The sequence below is a fragment of the Thermobia domestica genome, chromosome 6, assembly GCF_964235325.1.
Source record: "Thermobia domestica chromosome 6, izTheDome1.hap1.1, whole genome shotgun sequence".
In the NCBI taxonomy this organism is placed as follows: Eukaryota; Metazoa; Arthropoda; class Insecta; order Zygentoma; family Lepismatidae; genus Thermobia; species Thermobia domestica.
The window spans coordinates 182,403,029-182,430,568 of record NC_137459.1 but is presented as its reverse complement, the minus strand read 5'-3'; the positions used below and the strand labels follow the sequence as shown (position 1 = coordinate 182,430,568).

The following is a 27,540-nucleotide window of genomic DNA, read 5'->3' as shown; positions in this document are numbered from 1 at the left end:
TGACAACTACAATCATAGAAAGAATTCTAGCAGGAAACAATGCACATCATGCTAATGCACAGATGCTCAAAAACAAAAGCACTGGTAGACAAGGTTTACAAAACAATAATTACACGGATAGTCACTTCAGCTCAAAAGTATGGACGCTATTGAAATAAAACCAAGAAAAACTATGAATGTTGGAACGGAAAATAATAAAAAAAGTTTTTCGGGCCAATCAGAGAAAATAACGAATGGAGAAGCAGAATCAACAAAGAAAAATAAGATATCGTACGGTTTATAAAAGCGCAACGGCTGCGCTGGACGGGACACGTAGATAGAATGGAAGAAGGACGACTAGCAAAAAGATACTACATGCAAAGACATTTTCCACTAGAAAAAGAGGTAGACCAAAACAAAGATCATACGAGGATGTAAACAACGATATGAGAATTTTGAAAATTAAGAACTGGATAGAAAAAGCAAAGAACAGATAAGAATGGAGGCGCCTGGTGAATGAAGCCAAAGCCCACCAGGGCTGTAGGGCTGTACTTTAATGAATAAAGTAATGGGACGAAAATAAATCCCAAAAGACGAAACAATTCTCGTCTCGTCCCGAAAACGAGATGAAAGTCGAAATGAGAATACTCTTAAAAATTGGAGATGAGACGAGAAATTTCTCAAATATCGTGGCCAAAGTTTACCAAAGCCCTAGATCTCAAATACTGTTCTAGTGTTCTATAGTTCATAGTATAAAAAAAAACTATAAATATACAAAGTGATTGTACGAACAAACTGAAGAGCATTGATTTGCATTTAAAGATACCCAAGTCATTGCACATTGCATTCCAATAATAAATATGGTTTGAATGGTGTTATATCATACGCTTCATTGACCTTCATCAACCGGAAGGATTCTGATGACTTGTAGATGAAATTAAGAAAAAATATAGGGCATACATTTTATACATGTATTTACGAAACGATACGAGAAAAACATTCGAGACGACAAAAATATTTCCGAGAGTAGAATCGAGAGACGAGAAACAATTCTTTGAAAATCGAGACGAGACAAGACTTCTACAACTTTATGACACGAGACGAGATAACCTTTTTCCTCGTCTCGGGGGCGACAGTAATTGATTCGAGTATGGAACAAAATGTAATGATTGATATCGTTACGTGATTAGGGTATCTTGTTTTCTGAGTGTTATGTTAGAAATAGGGTTCTTGCCGATTTACCTTCATATTTATACAGTACCAGTAAGTGATTTAAACAAAGAAGAGTATAGTTGCAACTTCATTTTACCTGTGTCCCAAGAAGGCAGGTAGCAAAATGAATATTAGATAGCTAGAATAAAACGACAGATTGTGTAGTTAAATTAGGATTGTGGGTAGTGGGTACTAGAACAAAACTTATTATGATTTCATTGTAGAAATGTTTACTTGCACCCGTTATTTAATACTCCTCCGATAGAATGTACTCACGTATACTTGTAGTGTTAAGAACACGAATTATTCTCTAAGGTTAATGGTATATCGGTTTGTCTTTTACACCAACTTATTATGATTTAGATAGAAGTTATGTAAATAGTGAAAAGTGGAACTTCAATTATCTGGAATGAGTTCTGGAGGTAATCGGGATATTCAGAAATTTAGACAATTGCAAAAATCGTTAATAAATATTGTGAGATAAAAAAAATCTCAAGTTTGTTTTGTTTAACAAAATGGCAGCGTATTATATGCTGAAAATAAGACAATTTTTTACTGTGAAGAATTAAAAAGCTAAACAAAAAACTGATAAAATATAAATTTTGACGTTGGTTTAAATAGAAGTTTCAAGGAAGTGACATTTTTACGAACTAGTGCGAGCGGTCCCGCGTTCAATCCCCGGTGGGGGCATTCAGTCGAAAACGTGCAAAAAGCTTTTTCAGACCAGTCATCCTGAATGAGGTTTCCCTCTGTTCTTCTCATTCACACCAGGCAAATGCCGGGGTGGTACCTAACTTATAGGTCCCAGGCCGCTTCCTTCCTTCCTGTTCCCCGGATAGTGTGCTCGCCGAGAGACGTCATCACTCATACGTGACGGGCTGAATGGCCATAGATGCCATAAACCCAGAAATCTAAATCCTAAATCCTACTTTTACAAACTAATACATACAGTTCGCATTTCGATACTATTTTTCTAAATTGTATTGTTTTCTGACATTGATCCGCATATTTGTCGATCCGTTTTTTTTAATGGAGTAATCCTGGAAGGAAAAGTGAGAATATTTTATTGTTATTTATATCGTGCCATATATGATTGTTTTCATTTTTCACGTTTCTTTACTTGAAGCAGTTATCAAAGGATGAAAATGGGTATTAATCCAACAACAATATACCTAATTGTACTTATCGGAGTTTTTCTTTAAATTAGAATTTCATCTTTAATGGCTGTTAGGTCACTCATTTGTATAGTATTAATTTAGATCGCATATTGCTCAAAAGACATTATGCACTTGAAATATGTACTTGCAGAATGCGAATTTAATTCTACCATTCAATACGTTGAAAGGTTAAAAAAAAGATTTGTTCTATTATGTAGGAAAGAAAAGCAGGCAGTTATAGTTTACACAAAAGTTCTTTGGAGAATATTGATCAAAATACATTTTCAAAATTGTTTTGTTGAAATGATTTTCCGCATATATACATGACTACGTATTTCCCTGCTATTGGCCAAGTACAATCTTTGGTCCATGCCAGAGGAGAGAGATGTTAACATATTATTTTGGTTTTTATACTTTGCGACTGCAAGGTTATCGCAGTAAACCATCTGTCAGATTGTCTCCACGACATAAGATCTGTGGTACTCCGAATGTGATGTTTGCCACCTTGGTTTACCACTGGGGTGGTTCCAATTTGCGTGCGTGTTCTCGAATGCTTTTGTTTTCCGACCCAAATACATATGCCATCTAGTGGCAAGGTCGTGCAGTTGTTTTCATTGTGTGAGTGAGCCGTTACATATAAACGCAATTTCTGGCTAGTGTAGTTGAGGTCACAGATGATCTACGTTCTGACACCATTTGTTCAGTGTAATTAGCTGGTGTTCAAGCACACAGGTACCTTTGGCTTTTGTTGCGGATACACAACCACTTTATTACAATATTATGAATACTTAGCAACAAAATAAAGGAAACTAAAATATTTTTTGAACGGATGAAAATACATATTGAATTTAAAACAAAGAAACTGAAGTGTCTTTGTTTAGTGATGTACAAGCACCGTATATATATATATATCTTGTTTCGTACTTTCCCACAATTATATCATTTTCATCTTCGACCACGCAGTTGCATTTAACATCCCCTCCTTTCTTCTCTACAAACATAGGACTCTTGTCAATCAAAATTTCTTCCCAAAATAATACATGGGCCAACATATCCTTCTGCTGATGCAACATATTCCATATTAACATAGGATACGAATTACCGGTGAAGATGGAGGATTTTCCCCTCAATCATATTTTAATATCCCCAAATAAACTAGCTGAAGCATTCCTAGCGCGGATGATTGTTTTTCCTCCCCCCCCAAACCACGTTTTATAGTAAAAAGTCTGAATATACGGTGTATTGCCAAAGTTTTCTCCTTTCATGCAAATTGAATATACTAGCTGTATTCCAAAATTAAAGATGCAAACTATCCACTTTTTCCTTCTACGTATTCGTAGCTACTATAATATACACATTCCTTTTACTGATTTTCATTATCGTCCAGTTCAACTATTGTGCTTATATTGTTACTTGCAAACGTATCCTTATACCCTTCAATTTATCGTCAGAGATGAATGTGGATGCTGACCTTATACTAACTACTACGCATAACGAAGTCATGCATGCATTTGTAAACGGCTTTCATTCTACACATACAATATAAGATACTTCAATTCTATATTTAAGTACATTAGGAAAGTTTAGATGCGAGTATCTGAGGTAATTTATCGTTAATTTGTTATTGTTGCTAAGTTGATTAATTTAATAAAGTTAAATTTCTCTTTTGTTACCGCTAACATACTATCATATTGATGTGTGTCATTATGTGGAGGTGTCATTATTTCATTTTAAATGATTGTCCCGTGAAACTCCTGTGTCCCATTGAGCCTCATTTTATGCCCCCCTCAATATAAATAACCTAATACACAATAACTAAGAATATATCTAGGTAGTAACAATAATTAGAAATAAACTTAGATTTTGATCACTCAGATGGATCATGTTCTACATTGTGTTAGTGGTCAATTCCATGCTCCCAGCATCATTCTTTCTGTCCTTCTTTACTCACGGTTTCCTATTTATTTATTGAGGTCTTCAACAGGAACCTTGAGAGTTACGTTAAACTAGCTTAATAACACAAACAAACTATTTGCTGAGCAAAACAATATATTCACATAAAAAATTACATGCGTGTTACAGTTTCGCCAACTAACATTTTGGCTTCATCAGACACTGTATCTGATGAAGCCAAAATGTTAGTTGGCGAAACTGTAACACGCATGTAATTTTTTTATGTGAATATATTGTTTTGCTCAGCAAATAGTTTGTTTGTGTTTCAGTATATACAAAGCAAAGCTTCTACTTATGGAAAATATTATAGTTTAATAAGAACATATCTAAAGTCCTTCATTTCACTTTCTACTCTAAATTCTAGAATGAACAAACAATTTTTTAAAAGCTCAGTTTGAGTTCCTTTGCAACATTAAAAAAAAAGTTCTGAAAAGTTCTTACTTTGAAGAGTAGCTTTGGAAAAGCCGTTATAGTTCCTTGATTCTACCATAAATCAAATTTGAGATGAAAGATGACTGACTAAATGCCAGTATTTTGTTAACAAATTTCAGTCTTTGAATCCAGATCGTGGGGTAGGATTTCTGCATAAGATATATATATTTTTTGTAGAGTAAACCCATTTTTTCCCACTTAGGTAACCAAATACTTTATAATTGTATTGTCTAGTTGATACCTCGTTTACTGGCAAGCATAGTTAATCCACCAACCAACTCGTGGTTACACAAATATAGATACGGTTAAATATAGATACGGTTACGATCCTTGTTTAAAGAACAAATTGATAAAAGTATTCATGTTCAGCATAATCGGTACCCGTTTTAAAAGAAAGAAACTGAAATAAACCGAATACAGTTTAAGTTGCAGTTAAATCTTTTAGTTTGTTTAACGTCCCTCGATTATGCCCTTTAGACTAACAGACGGATGATTAAGGCAAGAGAAATTAAATTAATTGAAATCATTCAGTTTTACGTCCCACATATCTGCCGGCTAAGCTACAGGATACAGTAATAATGACAAATGAAATAAATGGTGGAATGAAGAAAGTGGGAGGACACGAGAAAACTCCGAAAAAAAACACGCGCACCCACCACAAAGTCAACTTGGGATTGCATCAGGGACCCGACACACAAGAGGTGAACGCTCTACCACTGAACCATCGAGAATCAGACTAAGGCAAGTGTATGATGATGGAGGAATTAGTGGAACGAGAACGTAGGAGGAAACGGGAGAATTCACGGACACAATGTTGTCCACCACAAACATTCTTGGGCGGGATCGAACCAGGGTCCCCCACGCACCGGAGGTAAGCGCTTTACCACTAAGCCACCGTGTACGCCTAAGTTGTCATTAAATAATTACAACATTAAATGTAGGAACACAAAATTGTTAATGCTCTGAATATGGTTACGGCGTTGTCCTGTTTTCGAGTAATTAAATTGAAACAGTACAATTTTTAATTTGCAATTAATTCGTCAAATCTGCAAATTCCCTGCACGCTAGCCAATTTATTGACATGAGGTAGGCAGAACGTTATGTATAATTAACAAAACTGTTCATTCCTGAATATGCATGAAATAAAATATTTAGTATTTAGAATAGGTTTAATAAAACATGAACCCAATTCATTTCGTTTAAGCTACAGCCTGCAGCTAGCTATTATGAATGCACGCTGACCATATTTGTCCCTATTATGGCTTTCGTAGTTAAAAATATATGGCTGGGCTTAACTGGTGATTAGTAAATAGTGCTTGCTCTTTGACAAATCAAAAGTGGGCTTGATGAAGGGCGGAAAGGGGATTCATTACACAGAATGTTTACCTGTGTCGTCTGTGCGGATTAGCTGTGCTAATGTAATAAATTGCATTAAACAAATGTCTATAAACAAGACTATATGAGCTCAGCAACTCTGATCGTAAAGATGAGTGTCCCCCATAAACCAATATTTCGAAGAAGTACTTTTTATTCAACAACTTTAATTGAAGTTGACGTGGTGGAAACAATACGACCGTCCATAATACGAAATCTAACAAACCGAATTAAACAGGTAGAATGGGCTGTTAAGAGCTTACAGAAGCCTCTTTATCATTCAAGCTCTCTTGGGAACATATCCTAAAGCGTTCCCCCAGGCCTCATTTTCTGAAAATTTGCATGAGCAGGCTTTATTCTGCTCCACTAGCAGTCAGCCGTGCACGCTACATTATTTGTCAGTTTCGATTTTTTGCCGCAGTGTGGCGCAGCATCCAACCGAAAAAGTGCCCACATTTATCAAATCAGATACGGTGATATTGTTGCGTTACAAGATAAGGGTGAAGGGGGGTGCTGTGAAGTGAAGAGCATAAAGTAGTTTTTCGGGGAGTGAGACACCGAGGATGACGCCAGATGGAAAGAGTTTTTTTGACTTTGCAATTGAACACAACAGTTCCACTTCTGCTGGACGCTCGCTCGCTTCTGACTCTTCGGTCACATCTGCTGCTACGATACTGTTTTCTTTTTATTCCCCTGTCAAACCACAGTTCAATAAATGCAAAATGATGTTAACCTTTGCTTACATAAACCCGTTCAAAGCCAAATAGGTCTGTTCATTAGTCCTACTTGAACAGACAATAAGAAAAGAAACAGACCATTTGGAAAGAATATGCTCTTATGTAAACACAAAACATACATCATGGAGTTGTGCACTGTAAATGTTTTGATATTGACCTCTTGTACTATTATAAGGCTTGTTCATTCATAAGTAGTAGTCATAGTAAGTAGCTAAGTACGTAGTGAATTGTCATAAGTTATGCCAGACATTGCATCACGATACAGATTTCTTTCATTAAAGAACTGTGCAGCACTGTTATGTTGATTGCTCATCAATTGTTATTGTTGTCGGTAAATGCAAGTTATATAATCATAAGCTATTTAGTAAAAATGGATCATCACTTTATAACTGCAAATAAATCATACACTTCGTGTCATATTTCAAGCTGGTATAACGACTCAGTACTGAATTTAGGTCTAATTGTCTAGCAGTATATTAAGATGTTGTGACTTCATATGTTAAGTGGAGTTATACTTCATGTTTCATTGTACATATTGAATCTGTTTATTTATTTATTTATCTACAAAACAACACAACAGGCTTAATACCTAATTATAGTGTCATATAATACATACATAGACATATATACATTTACCCGTACAATTAATCAATTCACTTCGAGTATCAGGTACTCGGTAATAATCCTGTTTCTAAATACATATTCTGACATACTGAATATATCTAATACATCAATATTATGACTTAATTCATTTTAGGAGTCACACATTCTCCACAGCGGAGATTTACTGACAATGAGAATATTTGTTCGTGTCCTTTTCACAGAAAAATATACCAGTATTCCCTGGTCTTGTTCTGCCTGTTGGAACCCTACTTTCGTGAGTAGCTCTGGACAGTCAATTTTATTTTCTAATACTTTATATAAAAATAGTAAATCAAACATCTTTTGTCGATTCGTCAACGTTAGGAAATTCAAACTCCTTACTAAGTCCACGTAGGGAATCTGTGTGGGATAGAAAGCTGTTTTCTTGTACGTAAGCATTTTTAGAAATTTAAGTTGTATGTTTTATATTGCTTGTAAGTATTTATTTACATTCGGTGTCCAAATAACGCACGCATATTCTAATCGGGACTTTACGCTCAAATTATAAAGTTTAATGAATGGTGACTCGTTTCTAAACTTTTTACCCATTCTATAGATAAAACCCAGGTTTCTGAATGCAGCGTTAGAGATTCCATCGATGTGATGAGAGAAGGTCAATTTTGAATCAAAAATTACTCCTAAATCTTTAACTGGATTTGGTTTATACAGAGATATGCCATTAATTATATACGGATAATTGATGGGAGTTTCTTTCCTCGAGAACGATAAAAACTTTGCATTTAGAGATATTCAATGAAAGTTTGTTTTTATCACACCATTGCCCAATACCCTGTAAATCCTGCTCGAGTTGTGTGCAGTCATCTATTGTGCTTATTTTAGAATATAATTTCAGATCATTGGCAAACAACAGAAAGTGAGAGTTTTTTTTTACATAGGTTGAAATATCATTAATTACAAGAAGAAATAATAGCGGACCTCAGTGGGATCCTTGAGGAACACCTGATAATGTGGCAAATTTCGTGGTAATATATCCCTTGTAAGAGACAGCTTGCTCTCGATTGCACAAGTAGGAAGCGAAGTAATCTATTGCTCGTTTAGAAAATCTAAACGCATCTTATAACAAAAAAGTAAATAATAATAATAATAATAATAATAATAATAATAATAATAATAGTAATAATAATAATAATAATAATAATAAAAATGCAATTAATGCTCTTAAAAATAGACAGAAAGGGAAATTCTTTCGTGGGTAAAATAAAGAAATGAGATTAATACTAAAACCTAGTAGGCACTGTGGTTCGCTGTAACCCTTTACAATCAATCGCACCCAATGATTTTATAGTCTTGGAACAAATTCTTCACTCTACCTCTTATATATACTCAGGATGAACCTGAAACATGCGCACTTCGGGAGGTGATTCGTGACATCAAAAAAAGACAAAAAATCCTCTTGTATGTTGTCGAATTCCGCGTCGTGTATGAGTGACAGGGTGCCAACTTGGAATCAACAGTTGAATCGTGACAATTGGAACGGAACAGAAAGATGCGCACAAACTATCTCTGCTTGCGCAACTGCCTAACGTACCACTTTCCTGATGTTCATAGCCACACTTAACTAGTTTTGATGTCACGAATTACTTTTCGTAGATTGTGTATATCTTTCAGGTTCATCCTGTATATATTATTGCAGTATGTAATTTTTGAGTCTCTTCATCAGGTAGACTATAATGTCGAAAGACATCGAGTCTCCGCAAGCATGTAGGAAAGGGAAAAAGAATCTACAACGACAGAAAATGAGTTTTATTATGATTAAAAAATAATAAACAATATAAAACAAATCGAACCAAAAAGGTTTTTTAAAAATGTCTTGAGAAAGTTATTTTTTAAAAATCTAGGGGGATGAAGGCTCAGTGATAAGAGCTCTTACCGCTGGTGAGTGAGATCCAGGTTCGATCCCAAGGCAAGTAAGATTGTGGTGGCCCACATGGTTCCGTGGGTTTTCTTGGGTACTCCCGTTTCCTCCCACCATTTTTTCCATTATCATTCGTCTGCCTTAGCCTAACGGGAACAATTGTGGGACGATAAACTGGGCACTTTACCTGAAAACCCTAATGCTAAGTTAACAATGTACCAACTGAATACTGCAGCTGAATTTATAATTATTTGCGTATGTTATTTTTTTCTTTATTCAGCAAAGCGCATTAAACACGGATAACTCCTCAAAATTTTAATGGTTCCCTTCCTACCTCCTTAAAATAATCTTAGCTACGCTACTGCTTGACATATTGTTTTGTTCGTATGTAAATTATGGCAAAAAAATAACGTTAAAAAAAATCAGTTGTAATATAAGTTAATGACTCGTGAGTATATTTACATGTGTTTTCATCTGATCGAGATTACACGAACATAGAAGAAATAAATTAGAAACAAGGTTCTAGAGAATATCTATGTAGTTGTGGTATACAGTTGTACTGATATCATAACACAAAACTGCAATTCGATAAATTCGGTTTGCCCGAACAGAATTGAATGGCTTTATCACATGTTATGCGTAAACGCATTTATATTACAAAAAAAAAGCACGCTCCAATGGTCTAGTGTCTGTTGCGCGAAACTTTGGTGTACCTGACATTCGACGACCAATTTCCGTTGGCGATAATGTGTTGCTAAAAATTACCAACTTCATATTTCCTTTTGTTCTTCCTATCATTCATTCTCAATAAAAGGAAGTTACTATAAACCAGTAGTAGAAATATGGTCATAAACCCTTCTTCATACGGCCACTGAGTTTCGCCACCGACTGGAGTCACTGCTGGAGAAACACAACTTTAAATTGGAGCCTCATACGGGGCAACCTCAGTTGCATCTACCAAAACAATTGCTGCCACCGTCTGCTCTAGCACAACCGTCTCAAGTAACTCTTAATAGTCGCCACTTCTGAAGAAACATTGTTTTAAATAGAAGCTTTCGTACGGGGACACTGCAGTAGCCGCCACTGCAAGGAGTTTGCCAATGTATCTTCTGTAAAATAATAATAATAATAATAATAATAATAATAATAATAATAATAATAATAATAATAATAATAATAATAATAATAATAATAATAATAATAATAATAATAATAATTTTATTACTGATCAGAGACGGAAAATGCTCAATTGTTTAAAATTTACAGTAATATACGCCATATACTGAAGTTCTTCACTGTTTTAAAACAACTATGGCCTATATTTTGAGTTAAAAGGCGGTATCATCCCTGTGATGAACGCATCTGTCAGGAACAGATTGTTGCCTTCTTTTTCATATTACTACCATCTTCCAAATTACCTGTATAATCCTGATCTTTCCGTAACGTGAAGTGGGAACCAACTAGTCGTTCGTCTATTATGTTTGTTCTTTGTATATTAATCATCTGATTTCCAGCCATCATTATTTGTGAAATGAAGCATTTCCGAATCTATTATTATTATTATTATTATTATTATTATTATTATTATTATTATTATTATTATTATTATCCAACCACGAAGGAAAGAAGTAAAGGAGGAAAATATGTTGTTGACGAAATCGATTGAATTCCTGCTGGTTAAGTGGTTAGAACTTTGCTGCCTATGCAGGAGGCCAGGTTTGATTCCCGGTGGTAGGTACTGTAGTTTGAAAATGAAATGAAGTGAAATCTTTCAATTTAACGTCCCATAAGTATGCCCGTAAGGGTAAAGCAGACGATGATTAAAGTAAATGATTGATGATGGAGGAATTGGTAGAATGAGAATGTTGGAGGAAACTGAGTAATCCGAATAACCACAGACACGATGTTCATCACAAACTTACTTGTTCGGAGATCGATCCAGAGACTCCAGGCACCAGAGATACTTGCTCTACTACTGAGGCATCGTGCACCGCTACTGTGCTTTTGAATTAAAGCCACAGATCCACATCTAATATAGCCTAGTAGCCTATGTGCTACATATTTCTATATAATTCTTGTGTCCTGTCAACCCTGTCTCACTACAGAGAAAATTTGTGGATGTTGAAAGACAAAAAAAAGAACAAAAACACAAAAAGTGTCGGTGTATGCTGTCAGTTGCTTGGTTTACATTTCCAATTATACTAGTGGCGCAACTCACTGGCACAGTTCAGTGGCGCAACTCAGTTGCTACGTATGAAAAGAACTTAAAAATCAGTGGTGCAAACCATACAGCTCACCGATGTCCATGGACAAAGGGGTCCAGACCTGACCTATATCCACTGTTCGATACTCATATTACATATTATTGAATATCTAAGTTTTTTTCTCTTATTCATTTATTTTAAAGTTTCATATTAGTAGCGTGATGCGTGACGCATCATTGTTGAAACCGAAAGATCTAGTAGGCTGACTTCAAGTGACTTGTCAGCGACTTGTCTCTTTTTAATGTGAACCATTCGTGGCTCTAAGAAAAAGGGAGCTAGTAACCCCGAGGAAAGAGGGCCTCCCAGAACCAATTGGGTTATAGATCAACTCGAGGGGTTCGTTATTATGGCTTCTGACAAGAAGATTATGTTTCAACTGTTATTCTTCAGAACAGTTCTTTGATTAGAGGGATACAAATATACACCTCCATTGTGGCCAACTCGCTGACTGGGGCCCCGAAAATACCTTCGTGCGTCGTAGCCCCGAAGATATTTACGTATTACGGCGTATGTTACGAGTACGTTACCCAATGCTCGAAATGGATTGTATACTCCGGTATGATATATTCCGACCTTCTTTGTACAGGGTGCGGCACGTAAAACCGGCCCGTCGTAATATTCTGGTATATTGTGTTTTGGCAACACTTAAATAATCTACCTTCCTACCAAGCGATGGCGTGTCGAGGTCGGGTCAACTTACGTGACCTGCAGCAGTCACGTGCAGCCGCAGCCAGTGAAACTTGTCGAAACCAGTTGAGAAAAAGGCCTCGTTGTGTTAAGCCGGGTGAGTGTCAGTGTGTGATAATGCCGTATTCGATACCCGAGCGTGTTGCCATTGTTGAAGGGTTCATTCTCACTGGATCTTTTGTGAAAACAAATAATTTGTTTCGGGAGAAATTTCCAGGACGTTCTGTACCAGCAAAAAGCACCATTCAATAATTGATTGAAAAATGGCGGCGTACAGGATCGGTTCAAAATGCTCCCAGGAACAGACGACCACCTGTCTGCACACCTGAATTAAAGATGCAGGTGGAGGAGATAATGACAAGAAGTCCTCGAAAGTCAACCAGGAGATTGAGTCAACAGGTTCATGCGAGTGAGAGAAGTTGCAGACGTGTTTTAAGGGGACTGAAGTTAAAACCGTACCGGATAAGTGTTGTGCAAGAACTGAAGGAGCCTGACCTGCAGAAGAGGGTGCATTTCTGTTCATGGCTGTTGAGCAATGTTGCCAGTGGTTTCTTGGATCCACTAATGCTCATCATGAGTGACGAGGCGTGGTTCCACCTGTCTGGGTACGTAAATTCCCAAAACAACTGGTATTGGTCGACAGAAAATCCACATGCAATCCTACGCAATCCACCAGGTACCCTTGCATGATGAGATGTTTGGTGTTTGGTGTGCCATTTCCGCCACACGCGTTATTGGGCCCATATTCTTTGAGACGACAGTGAACAGTGACGTGTATATGGGAATCCTGGAGGAGTTTTATACACACTTGACCGAAGAGGAGCGTCAGTTATGTTACTTTCAGCAGGACGGTGCAACATGCCACACATCAGCTGCATCATTGTCCCTTGTGCATGAGATGTTTACACCAGAGAGGACAATCAGCAAAGACTTGTGGCCTCCTTGGTCACCAGACTTGTCCACGTGTGACGTTTACTTATGGGGATTGTTAAAGGGAAGAGTATACGAAACAAATCCACACACAATTGAAGAACTCAAGACCAGGATCCAGGATGTCACCAATAGCATTACAACACAAGAACTGACAAGGGTATATATGAATCCCCTCAATCGTGCTCACATGTGTGTTGAAGTGGGCGGAGGACACTTTCAGCATCTGCTGTGAAGGCTGCTGTGAAGGTGAGTAGTCATATTCAATACATTACATTTCATTTATGTGTTGTAGTTAATCATATTCAATACATTACATTTCATTTTATGTGTTCACTTTACGGGCCGGTTTTACGTGCCGCACCCTGTATTTAATGGCGTGGGAGACCCGGTTTCGATTCCCGGTGGGAGCTCATGTGGTTCTGATTCCACGTTAATCAGTAGGTCCACGTCTCATATAGCCTCGCTGCTGAACGGGACGTTAAACTCAAATTCAACTCAACTCAACTCTTTCTATTTAATTTACATAGCGGCAGCTTTCATAGTGAGACTGCAAATGTAAAGCTTTTAATTCGACGGTACACTTGAAAATTCATAGACCCTATGCAAAATATATAGACTTTCAGCGCTAGCGTGTGACATTTCGCGTTTCGAGCACTTGTTATATAGGAAATATTTCAAACCTAGGATAATAGTAATCCTAAAAAAATAGAATTGAAAGTAATTCCGTTCTTTCTAATTTGAGCATCCTTCTTTACGTGAAAGCACTTTTTGCAATAGGGATACGACCAAAATTGGCAATTGCCAAATATTGTAGGGTTTTGAAGTCATTTTATTCTTTGAAAACCGAAATTTAATTTCCGTTTTCGTAACAGAAAATCGATCTACTTTCAGATATATGATTAAGAAAAAAAAAAAAAGAAAAGAAAATGTCATGTAGTGTGAACAGCATTAATGAACACCAGCCATGACTGTCATCTGACTTGTCGTTTAAGATTCCTGTTGGGAGGAAATCATTTCTTGCATTATCACGAGCTATAACAGTCAACCATTTGAAGGAGACTGGCTAAGAGTGTCATACTCTAAGTAATGAGCAATAATGTTTTTCATGAACTTTGGTTTGGTTTTATCTATAAAATACAAATTACATTTTAATCTACCTCCATACTTTGCTGTTCAAGAAAGTCTCTCTTCTTTGCATACGAGGACATGGCGACTCAATGGTAGAGCGCTTACCTCTGATGTGTGGGGTTCCTGATTCGATAGCAAGCCAAGTAAGTTCCTGGTGGACAATATCGTGCCCGTGGATTTTCTCTTGGTACTCCCGTTACCTCCCACGTTGTCATTCCATCAATTAAACCATCATCATTCACTTGCCTTAATCACTCATCTCCCTTAGCCTAATGGGCATAATTATGGGACGTTGAACCGAAACATTTCATTTCGTTTCAAAGATTTGCTTCTTTGCATGAATCTGTCCCAACGTTTTAGAAGTTTCCAAATACAGTTGCGGCAAAACTCTTGACTCAGCTACTCGCAGGCACTGGCACACGGATTTTTGTATGTTTTCTGTCGTCTAGTAGTGTTGATCTAGTAGCTGATCTTCCAAAAAATCGAGCAGATGATGGAGGGTGCAATACTAGGACTGTAGGAAGGGTGAGGAAGAATTCCTTACACTATATTATCAGTTTCTTTCTCTGCCAACTAATCAGGGTGATGGCGTGCATTATCATGTTGAATGACGATTGCCTTTCAGGTCGTGCATCCTGCACTGTACGACGGATCTTGTAAAGCATTTATATTGTAAAAGTTCTGCTAGGTAGAGCTAGATTGATGAAATCAAAGTCAAGAATCGACTCCCACTACCGCTTTATTTATAAAAATCCTCTAATAGCAATAGTATTTAGAGAAATACTTTAGTACAATTTTCTCTATTGTACTAATACTCAATGCTCCGCAGAAAGTCATAGATCCCCGAAGCAGGCAAATCCAGCAGGAAAGCAATAATCATGAGTCATGCAGCAGACTTGAGGCTTTGAGGTTGGGTTCTCCTAGTGCTCCAGGCAAGCAAGAGGAGGGAGATCAATCGAAGACTGGTGACTATCAGCTGGCTGCTGTCCAACATATAAGCGTCCCGGTGGTGGTGCTGCTGCTGCTGCCATAGCGTCATGTGACTTGTAGGAGGTGCTGGTGCCCGTCGTCTGCTCCTTGTAGTAATCCCACGTGGTGTGTAGTACTCCAACGTAAGTACATGTGATGATGTTTACAAACAGGAGCACATGATATTGTTTTGTACTCAGAAACACGTGGAACATTACAATACATAACGGCAACGGAAATAATTTAGAATATCTCCAGATGAAAGAAATTCAACCGGAATGCATCCCTCTGTATCCTAGAGGATGGTGTTCATAGTTTTGCCAGCAGACAGTACTGTTCTTTCTTTTCCTTTCTTTTATTTTTCTTTCTTTTTTGCTTATTTCTTTCTTTTTTTTTTGCCAACAATTATAATGAAGGAACTAGTTTTCATCACTGGTCATAATGTTCGATAAAAAATCATAACTTCCTTTTGGTATCTTTAAAGAAGTTCTTGAGCGGTCTTCTTACGCTGAACCTTGTATGAGTATTCAGCCGTTAGTAAATATGGTACGCAGCGGTTACAAATTTGTCGAAAGCCTCACTTTGTATATAATTTCCTGCACTACACTGTATATTATAACAAGGATTATTACAGTTGTATCCATAGCGATCGATCATTTTCTTTAATTACATTTGTTGTAAATTTCTTCGATATTATGTTTCGTGGAGGTAGTTCGTGGCCAGCACTCTGAGCCTGATCTTTAATGCTCGTTTTCTCTCCTTTAAAATGTTTTACCGTCTTCCAACATTACTAGAATCCATAAATACATCTCAGTATAAATGTTGTAGTCTATTGTGAATTTCAACAGCTGGAATTTGCTCATTAACATGAAGTTCAACTACAGCACGCTATCAAGACGAACATTCATTGTCAGCCATTTTGGAACAACTGCCTGCGCTCAAGAATAAAAAACACTGACGTCACACTACGTAGAGACCATTGAACAACGATGTCGTGAGTAGTATGGGACTGACTTGAGGACACTTTTTGGCCCCTGGGTCCCTGCCTCAGGACCCATGGTCCCTGGCCGGGGTCAATGACCTAGGGGTACATAGGACCAACCCCTCTAAATTTTGGCAGGGGTACCATGGCCCACCCCCTAAATTTTGGCAGGGGTACATAGGACGACCCCCCTTAAATTTTGGAAATTGCCAAATTAAAAATTTGGTATGGTAGCCTAGGACCATAGTATGTACCTCTATCAGTATTGGGTGTCTATGTCGTTCCCTTTCATGGGTAAAAAATTGCCAAAAAGTCAAATTTCGGGGGTTTTTGACCTAATTTATCCCCTTTGATGAGGTGTTATTACCCTATATGGTTATATGGGCGTATACAGGGGTCCATTCCCTTTCATAAGACATGGGTATATTAATGCACCCCTTGAAAAATTTGGGAGGGGTACCTTGGCCCACCCCTTAAATTTTAGAAATTGACCAATTTAAACATTCGCTATCATAGTACAGGACCCTAATATGTATTATGATAAATTTGGGTGGTCCACCTCGTTCCCTTCTAGGGGTACAAAATTGCCAAAATATAAACGTAAGCAATACGTAGTACCACGTGTTTGGTTTTTGGTCGATTTTATCCCCTTTGATGAGGTGTTATTATTCTATATAGTTATATTGTCATGTATAGGGGTCCATTACCTTTCATAAGATATGGGTACATTTGTGCACTCCTTTAAAAATTTGGGAGGGGTACTTTGGCCCACCCGTTAAATTTTGGAAATTGCTCATTTTATATATTTGGTATTATAGTATTGGACCCTAACATGTATTATAATAAATTTGGGTGGTCCACCTCGTTCCCTTCTAGGGCTACAAAATTGCCAAAATATAAACGTAAGCAATACGTTGTACCACGTGTTTGTTCTTTTGGCCCAATTTATCCTCTTGGATGAGGTTCTATTACCTTATATGGTTATGTATAGGGGTCTATTCCCTATCATAAGACATAGGTACATTTGTGCACTCCTTTAAAAATTTGTGAGGGGTACTTTGGCCCACCCCTTAAATTTTAGAAATTGCTCATTTTATATATGTGGTATTATAGTAGTGGACCCTAACATGTATTATGATAAATTTGGGTGGTCCACCTCGTTCCCTGTTAGGGGTACAAAGTTGCCAAAATATAAACGTAAGCAATACGTTATACCACGTGTTTGGTTTTTGGTCGATTTTATCCCCTTTGATGAGGTATTATTATCCTATATAGTTATATGGGCGTATACAGGGGTTCATTACCTTTCATAACATATGGGTATATTAATGCACTCCTTGAAAAATTTGGGAGGGGTACCTTGGCCCACCCCTTAAATTTTGGAAATTGCTCATTTTATATATTTGGTATTATAGTACTGGACCCTAACATCTGTTATGATAAATTTGGGTGGTCCAACTCGTTCCCTTTTAGGGGTACAAAATTGTCAAAATATAAACGTAAGCAATACGTTGTACCACGTGTTTGGTTTTTGGTCGATTTTATCCCCTTGGATGAGGTCCTATTACCTTATATGATTATATGGTTATGTATATTGGTCCATTCCCTATTATAAGACATGGGTATATTGATGCACCCTTAAAAAATTTGGGAGGGGTACCTTGGCCCACCTCTTTATTTTGGAAATTGCCCAATTTAAACATTTGGTATAATAGTACAGGACCCTAATATGTATTATGATAAATTTGGGTGGTCCATCTCGTTCCCTTTCATGGGTACGAAATTGCCAAATTTTAGTACAACCACGTGTTTCGTTTTTCACCTAATTTATTCACTTGGATGAGGTCCTATTACCTAATATGATTATATGGTCATGTATAGGGGTCCATTTTCTATCATAAGACATAGGTACATTGATGCACCCCGGGAGGGGTACCATAGCCAATCCCTTAAATTTTGGAAATTTTTCAATTTAAGCATTCGCTATCATAGTACATGACCTCAATATGTATCATGATAAATTTGGGTGGTCCGCCTTGTTCCCTTTCATGAGTAAAAAAAAAATGCCAAAATATAAACGTTGTATCACGTGTTTGGTTTTTGGCCCAATTTATCCCGTTTGATGCGGTCTTATTACCGTATATGGTCATATGGTCATGTATATAGGTTCATTCCCTATCATAAGACATGAGTACATTGATGCACCCTTTAAAAATTTGGGAGGGGTATCTTGACTCATCCACTCAGTTTTAGAAATTGTTTAATATAAGCATTTGGTATCTTCGTACAGGTCTTCAATATGTACCACTATAAATTTGGATGGTCCACATCGTTCCCTTTCATGGGTAAAGAACTACCAAAAATCAAATTTCGGAGGTTATTGACTCCTATTTAGCACGTTATATGGTTTATTACCTTTATATGTTTATGTTCTCTTTTAAATTTGGGAATTATAAAATAACATAATTTGGTAAACGTTTTCTAGGACCCATTGGTGTTCCTCTTATGACCAAATATTCAAAATTTAAAGGTTATTGACCGGCTTTATTATTGAATAACTACAGGATTTATTACTTTTTCATAAGACACAGGTGTATTTGTGTACCAATCTTAAATTTTGGGAGGAGGTACATTTCTTATTGTCATATCAATAATTGGTAATTGGATAATATCTCATTCATTGGGTAAATCATTGTCAAATATGAGTATGATCACGTGATCAGTTATTAACCTATGATGGGATTAGGAGTCCAGAACATTGGTACATTGAAACTTTGTAGGATAATTTGAGAATGCGTCATTGGTTTTGATTATTCCCGCCAAATATAAACGTAAGCAAGACGTTGTACCACGTGATTGTCCTTGATGAGGTAGTGTACAGGGATTCATTTCCTTTGTTGTGGTACTTCTTAAATTTGAGTACACACACACTTCTAGAAAACAGTTGGTTCTACTCAGGTAAACAATTGACGGACATTATTGACCTTATTGACCTTATTGATATGATTAACTCTAAGACTTAGGTATATCAAGAGAAGTATTCTTTAAATTTGGGAATGGTGATAAACAGAATTTTAACATAAGGTGCGAAATTTGAAACAATACATTGAACTTTAGTCACAGCTCATAGTCTAAGATCATTGGTGGTGATTGATTTGAAATCTGATAGCTAACCTTATTGAATCTTATGACTCATAGACGAAAGGCAATACATGCTACAACAGTTTGAAATTTAATCATAAGGTGATGTAATCTGACACTAGCAAAGTTATTGTTAATGCAATTTGATTGGATGATCACTATCTTTCCTGCAATCTGATTGGTTGATCACTATCTTTCGTGCAATCTGATAGGTTGATGAGTTTTAAATCTTTTTCTGCATTCAGTTTTGTTTTAACATTTAAAAAGTTTTTGAATTTTTTTTGTTTGAAACTTTGGTTTGAAATTTTTCGTTTTAAAAATTTTTTGTTTGAAAATTTTCAAAATTTTGTTTGGGATTTTTTCGTTTGGAATTTTTGTTTGAAAATTTTTTCGTTTGAAATTTTTTGTTTGAAAATTTTTGTTCGAAAATTTTGTTTAAAATTTTTTGTTTGAAATTTTTCGTTTCCAAATTTTTTGTTTCAAAATTTTGTTTGAAAATTTTTTCGCTTCAAAATTTTGTTTGAATTTTTTTCGTTTGAAATTTTTTGTTTGAATTTTTTTTCGTTTCAAAATTTTGTTTCAAAGATTTTTTGTTCTAAATTTTTGTTTCAAAGTTTGGTTTGACATTTTTAAAAGTTTGTGCACTCACTAGTAAAGAACCGGAACTGTTTAGAGCAAAAACCTCTGGCAACATTGTGGTGCAATAGTACACGTCAGAACATGATAATGCAACGTCATCAGTTTTTCATCATATATAAGTATCGTTCGAGTTAGTATTCATCATAACATCATCATGGCTACTTGTTTGCAGTTTCTAAACACGCGTGATGTGATGAAATCATTTACCAAGATTACTGATTTACAACAGAATGTACCTTATAGAATCTTAGCTAGCCAAATGATCCCTACAAAGTTTGGATTAAGAACCGTAGTGAAGCTTGAAAATGATAAGAATATAATTTTACCAGCAAGATATTTACCCATGGAAGCATCAAAACAAGAAGAACTGCTGCGTTTCTTAAATACTGGATCTGTATCTTTATGTTACAAAGGATTCTTGGGTCGAAGTCATCAATTTGAATTTAGTACACAGCCAGATTCGTCAGCAATTGTGATGAAATCATGAATTCAAACGTCAGCACATTTCTTTACAATGACGTCAGCCGTAGTTGTATGAATTTGGTTGGTCGGCATGACGTCAGCAACTGTGATGAAATCATGAATTCAAACGTCAGCACATTCCTTACCAATGACGTCAGCCGTAGTTCTATAAATCAACCAATACACTGTCATCCCACGAAATCATTTGAGCAAGTGCTTTTCAGGAGGAAAGATGTGTACTTCTAACGATAAAGAGTTCATCTTCGCAAGCTATTATCCAATAAATATATTTCAAACAAAACATGTGATGATTGGTATCAGTGCTAGAACATTTGAACCAGTAATTCGATTGGGCAAAGCAGAACAATTTGGTGTACAACTGGCCTGTGAAGAATGGCAAATATTATGTTCACGAATCGACCAAATGAACGATTATTTTCATGATGAGCTAAATGTGACCATAGTCAAATCATTAGGCTCAAATCATGAAGTGATGCTGCGTACAGTCCTCGAAGAGAAGATGGTGCTGTTACGTAAAAAGAGTACATTCCATGTCCCTCGCAACATGGTGTATCTAACACAAACGGAATGGAACAAATTCATCAGCGTATTTCAGTGTGTGAAACATGCAGTGGAAGTGTGCAACAAAACAAGTATATTCCTGAAAAAGTACTATTTTGAAAAATGTGTTATGCATATTGTACAACATGTATCTAGATATTGTGATGGTTGTCAACATCGTTCGTGGGTGCATAACTGTATTGATAAACAGTTTATTTGTGATCAAATGGACATTGAGTTTCCACCAATTGATATCGCAATAGACCTTAAAAGACTTCAATTGGAATTAAAATTATATGCTAAAGACAAACTAGTGCAAGAAGTTCAAAATACATTGTATCGACAATATCCAGAACCACTATCTGGTATGGATGTATGTGGAGTGTAATAAAATGATCCATTTCAATGAATTGTTTTTTTCATTGCAAGTACAACCCCATGTTCTGACGTGTACTATTGCACCACAATGTTGCCAGAGGTTTTAGTTCTAAACAGTTCCGGTTCTTTACTAATGAGTGCACAAACTTTTAAAAATGTCAAACAAAATTTTCAAACAAAAAATTTTCAAACAAAAAAATTTGAAACAAAAATTTCCAAACAAAACTGAACAAACAAAAATTTTTAAACAGAAAAAAATTTTGGAAACGAAAAATTTCAAACGAAAAAATTTTAAACAAAAAAATTGAAACAAAAATTTACAAACAAAAAATTTTCAAACAAAATTTTGAAACAAAAATTTCAAACAAAAATTTTTCAAACAAAAATTTCGAACGAAAAGTTTCAAACAAAATTTTGAAACAGTTTTCAAACAAAAATTTCGAAACAAAAATTTTTAAACTAAAAATATCAAACGAAAAAATGTCAAACCAAAGTTGCAAACAAAAAAATTCAAAAACTTTTCAAAGGTTAAAACAAAACTGAATGCAGCAAAGATTTGAAACTCAGCAACCAATCAGATTGCACGAAAGATAGTGATCAGCCAATCAGATTGCAAGAAAGATAGTGATCAACCAATCAAATTACATCAACAATAACTTTGCCAGTGTTGTAGCATGTATTCCCTTAAGACTATGAGTCATAAGATTCAATAAGGTTAGCTATGTATCCCTGTACACTACCTCATCAAGGTCAATCACGTGGTACATCGTATTGCTTACGTTTATATTTGGCTGTAATAATCAATACCAATGACGCATTCTCAAATTATCCTACAAAGTTTAAATGTACCAATGTCCTGGACTCCTAATCCCATCATAGGTCAATAACTGATCACGTGATCATAATGATTTACCCAATGAATGAAATACTATCCAATTTTAAGAACAATTACCAATTATTGATATGACAATAAGAAATGTACCCCTCCCAAAATTTAAGATTGGTACACAAATACACCTGTGTCTTATGAAAAAGTAATAAATCCTGTAGTTATTCAATAATAAAGCCGGTCAATAACCTTTAAATTTTGAATATTTGGCCATAAGAGGAACACCAATGGGTCCTAGAAAACGTTTACTAAATTATGTTATTTTATAATTCCCAAATTTAAAAGAGAACAAAAACATATAAAGGTAATAAACCATATAACGTGCTAAATACTTATCAAAGGGTCAATAACCTCCGAAATTTGATTTTTGGTAGTTCTTTACCCATGAAAGGGAACGATGTGGACCATCCAAATTTATAGTGGTACATATTGAAGACCTGTACGAAGATACCAAATGCTTATATTAAACAATTTCTAAAACTGAGTGGATGAGTCAAGATACCCCTCCCAAATTTTTTAAAGGGTGCATCAATGTACTCATGTCTTATGATAGGGAATGAACCTATATACATGACCATATGACCATATACGGTATAAGACCGCATCAAACGGCATAAATTGGGCCAAAAACCAAACACGTGATACAACATATTGCTTATGTTTATATTTTGGCATTTTTTTTTACTCATGAAAGGGAACAAGGTGGACCACCAAAATTTATCATGATACATATTGAGGTCATGTACTATGATAGCGAATGCTTAAATTGGAAAAATTGCAAAATTTAAGGGATTGGCTATGGTACCCCTTCCGGTGTGTATCAATGTACCTATGTCTTATGATAGAAAATGGACCCTATACATGACCATATAATCATATTAGGTAATAGGTCCTCATCCAAGGGAATAAATTAGGGCAAAAACGAAACACGTGGTTGTACTAAAATTTGGCAATTTCGTACCCATGAAAGGAAACGAGATGGACCACCCAAATTTATAGTAATATATATATATATATTAGGGTCTTATACTATTATACCAAATGTTTAAATTGGGCAATTTCCAAAATTTAAGGGGTGGGCCAAGGTACCCCTCCCAAATTTTTTTAAGGGTGCATCAATATACCCATGTCTTATAATAGGGAATGGACCAATATACATAACCATATAATCATATAAGGTAATAGGACCTCATCCAAGGGGATAAATTGAGCCAAAACAAACACGTGGTACAACGTATTGCTTACGTTTATATTTTGACAATTTTGTACCCCTAAAAGGGAACGAGGTGGACCACCCAAATTTATCATAATAGATGTTATGGTCCAGTACTATAATACCAAATATATAAAATGAGCAATTTCTAAAATTTAAGGGGTGGGCCAAGGTACCCCTCACAAATTTTTAAAGGAGTGCACAAATGTACCTATGTCTTATGATAGGGAATAGACCCCTATACATAACCATATAACCATATAAGGTAATAGGACCTCATCCAAGGGGATAACTTAGGTCAAAACCAAACACGTGGTACAACGTATTGCTTACGTTTATATTTGTGCAATTTTGTACCCCTAAAAGAGAACGAGGTGGACCACCCAAATTTATCATAATACATGTTAGGGTCCACTACTATAATACCACATATATAAAATGAGCAATTTCTAAAATTTAAGGGGTGGGCCAAAGGACCCCTCCCAAATTTTTAAAGGAGTGCACAAATGTACCTATGTCTTATGATAGGGAATAGACCCCTATACATAACCATATAAGGTAATAGAACCTCATCCAAGAGGATAAATTGGGCCAAAAGAACAAACACGTGGTACAACGTATTGCTTACGTTTATATTTTGGCAATTTTGTAGCCCTAGAAGGGAACGAGGTGGACCACCCAAATTTATTATAATACATGTTAGGGTCCAATACTATAATACCAAATATATAAAATGAGCAATTTCCAAAATTTAAGGGGTGGGCCAAAGTACCCCTCCCAAATTTTTAAAGGAGTGCACAAATATACCCATATCTTATGAAAGGTAATGAACCCCTATACATGACCATATAACTATATAGAATAATAACACCTCATCAAAGGGGATAAAATCGATCAAAAACCAAACACGTGGTACTACGTATTGCTTACGTTTATATTTTGGCAATTTTGTACCCCTAGAAGGGAACGAGGTGGACCACCCAAATTTATCATAATACATATTAGGGTCCTATACTATAATACCCAATGTTTAAATTGGGCAATTTCCAAAATTTAAGGGGTGGGCCAAGGTACCCCTCCCAAATTTTTCAAGGGGTGCATTAATATACCCATGTCTTATGATAGGTAATGAACCCCTGTATACGTCCATATAACCATATAGGGTAATAATACCTCATCAAAGGGGATAAATTAGGTCAAAAACCCCCGAAATTTGACTTTTTGGCAATTTTTTACCCATGAAAGGGAACGACATAGACCCCCCATACTGATAGAGGTACATACTATGGTCCTAGGCTACCATACCAAATTTTTAGATTTGGCAATTTCCAAAATTTAAGAGGGGTGCTCCTATGTACCCCTGCCAAAATTTAGGGGGTGGGTCAAGGTACCCATGCCAAAATTTAGAGGGGTGGTCCTATGTACCCCTAGGTCATTGACCCCGGCCAGGGACCATGGGTCCTGAGGCAGGGACCCAGGGGCCAAAAAGTGTCCTATAGTGACGCGATTACTACTTCGTGATTGGGAAGAGACACTCTAGGTTGTCGCCATCTTGAAACTCAACTATATCACTTTGAGAAACTGAATAAGCCTATTTCCAAATCTAGTATTCTACATGTATTTCTTTAATGGTTATTCAATATCGGACTTAAGAAGAGAAAACGGATTAAACTTATTGACCGCGCCTATAGCGACAACTCCCAGTCACGACCTCCATTGAGTTTAAATTTAAAATAGAGAAAGACTGAGAAAGAGATATAGAGAAGTCAAGAGGAAAGTAATGAAAGAAGAGGGAGAAGAAGAAGGCGAATGGAAGAAAGAAAGAGAGTTAGAGAGGTCTCCTGATGGAATTTTGTTAGAGATAGTGAGAGGCGAGAGGAAAATGTTGCAAGAAAGGAAGATTTGGATCGCCTATGGATAAAACAGAAGAAGGTAAAAGAGGGAGAAAAGAAACAGAAACAAAGAAATACGAGATAATTATTGAAATATAGTACGGAAGCTTAAATAAGTACTAAAGGTACTTCATATCCCATTTATATTACTCGACAATCTACTTTGAACTGTTCATAGTAGATGCACGTTCCCTCATACAACTCTGACCTGGATCCAGGTAACTGCACAAGTTGGAGTTACCCTGACCCAGCCCAGATGATGAGAAATGATAAGTTAATCGTTTTACTCGTTATTTCTGATCATTAAATAAGTTCTATCCGTTTACTGACTCTTATGTAGTGAACCAAACGCATGTTTGAGTTAGCCAGGAAAAAGGAAAAATATTTAAGTGATAACCTATCTTACATAAATCAGAGTTCTTCATGTTTTGGAGAAACTGTTATTACCCCCAGTTTTATTCCGTTACTTCGGCTTGTCTTTTAGAGCCGATTTAGATTAATTAGAGATTATTCACCTTCATGACCTATGCCATGACTTACAGGTAAACACATGTTCCATTAGTAGAATATACAGTCACGTCCAAAATCATTGTCGCATATCTATAACTGTCTTCTTGTAAGAATATAATTTGATAATGATTTTGCAGGGTACTTTTAATACTGATGCTATGTGTATAATCGGGAAATGTATATTTGTGGTAAATTTCATAGGAAAACAATTATAAATACGAAAATTAAAATGAATAAAACATAATATTGCTAAATGGACAAGGAAGTTTTATTTTGGTTTTATTGTTTTTATTTACTGCTCTTTTGACATGAAATTTGCCACATATATGTCTTTGCCGGTTATACATTTAATTACATTATAAGAAATACCGAACGAATTCGTTATCAAATTATATTCTTACAAAAACATATTTATTGACATGCGACAATTATTTTAGACATGAGTGCAATTAACAAGGATTATTAATTCGCATTAACCTTTGGAATTCACTACTTAAAACTAGAGTTATTGCTCACTCACACATTCACACGCTTTTTCAGTGGGACACGTAAGTAGGTTAATTCTTACTTTGAAAGGAAACTATCACCTAGCTACAGTTTTGTAACATTTATTACATTTACTAATGATAAAACACATAGAAAGATATTAATTGCATGCATATATATATATATATATATATATATATATATATATATATATATATATATATATATATATATATATATAGGGTGTTTCAAAGCAACACTGACAACTTTTGGAGGTCATTCCTGATACCAGGATAAGACAAAAAGTATAGGCCAACCTGGGTGCCCAAATGCTTCCTTTCGGAGTTATAAGCTGCCGAAAACAGGACCTACCAAACTCGGGTCAAGACTTCACTTAGGAATTAATATGTGCACTATCCAAAAATACATGTTTCAGAATCCAAAAGTACTCACGATGCAATTTTGTAGAGAGAGTTTGGCTATGGTCATATAATTTGACTCTCCAACACTCCAACCGCCTCTATAGAACTTGTTGCGGAAGCACCACCGGATTCCGAAACATGGATGTTTGGATAAAGCACATACTAGTTCCTAAGTGAAGTCTTGACCCGACTTCGGTAGATCCCATAGTTTTAGGAGTATGGATATTTAAAGTTCATTTTTTTCATGTTTTCGGCAGCCTATAACTCCGAAAGGAAGCATTTGTGCACCCAGGTTGGTCTATACTTTTTGTCTTATCTTGGTGTCAGGAATCACCTCCCAAACGTTGTTGGTGTTGTTTTGAAACACCCTGTGTATATATATTAGTATACATAGAACGTTAAATCATATCTATCAATATTTAATAATGGAATTTGGAAAGGAAGAAAAATTCTTAATCGAGATTAAACATTTGTAATAAGAGATTAATCTCGTTTGTTTAAGAAGTTACGAAAAGGAAAGAAAACAAACTGTTAAACGTCTCTCGTCATTTTAGATATTGTTATTTATTTAACGTTATTTAATGTTATTTATTTATTTATTTTAATAAAGATTACGAAATGT

At 35.9% G+C, this 27,540-nt stretch overlaps 1 protein-coding gene across 4 annotated transcripts in view; it reads left to right on the top strand.

Annotated features, from left to right (window-relative positions):
* The window catches only part of LOC145688349 (cadherin-like and PC-esterase domain-containing protein 1), a 1,309,510-nt gene that overhangs the window by 886,648 nt on the left and 395,322 nt on the right, over positions 1 to 27,540 (top strand). The window lies entirely within an intron of this gene.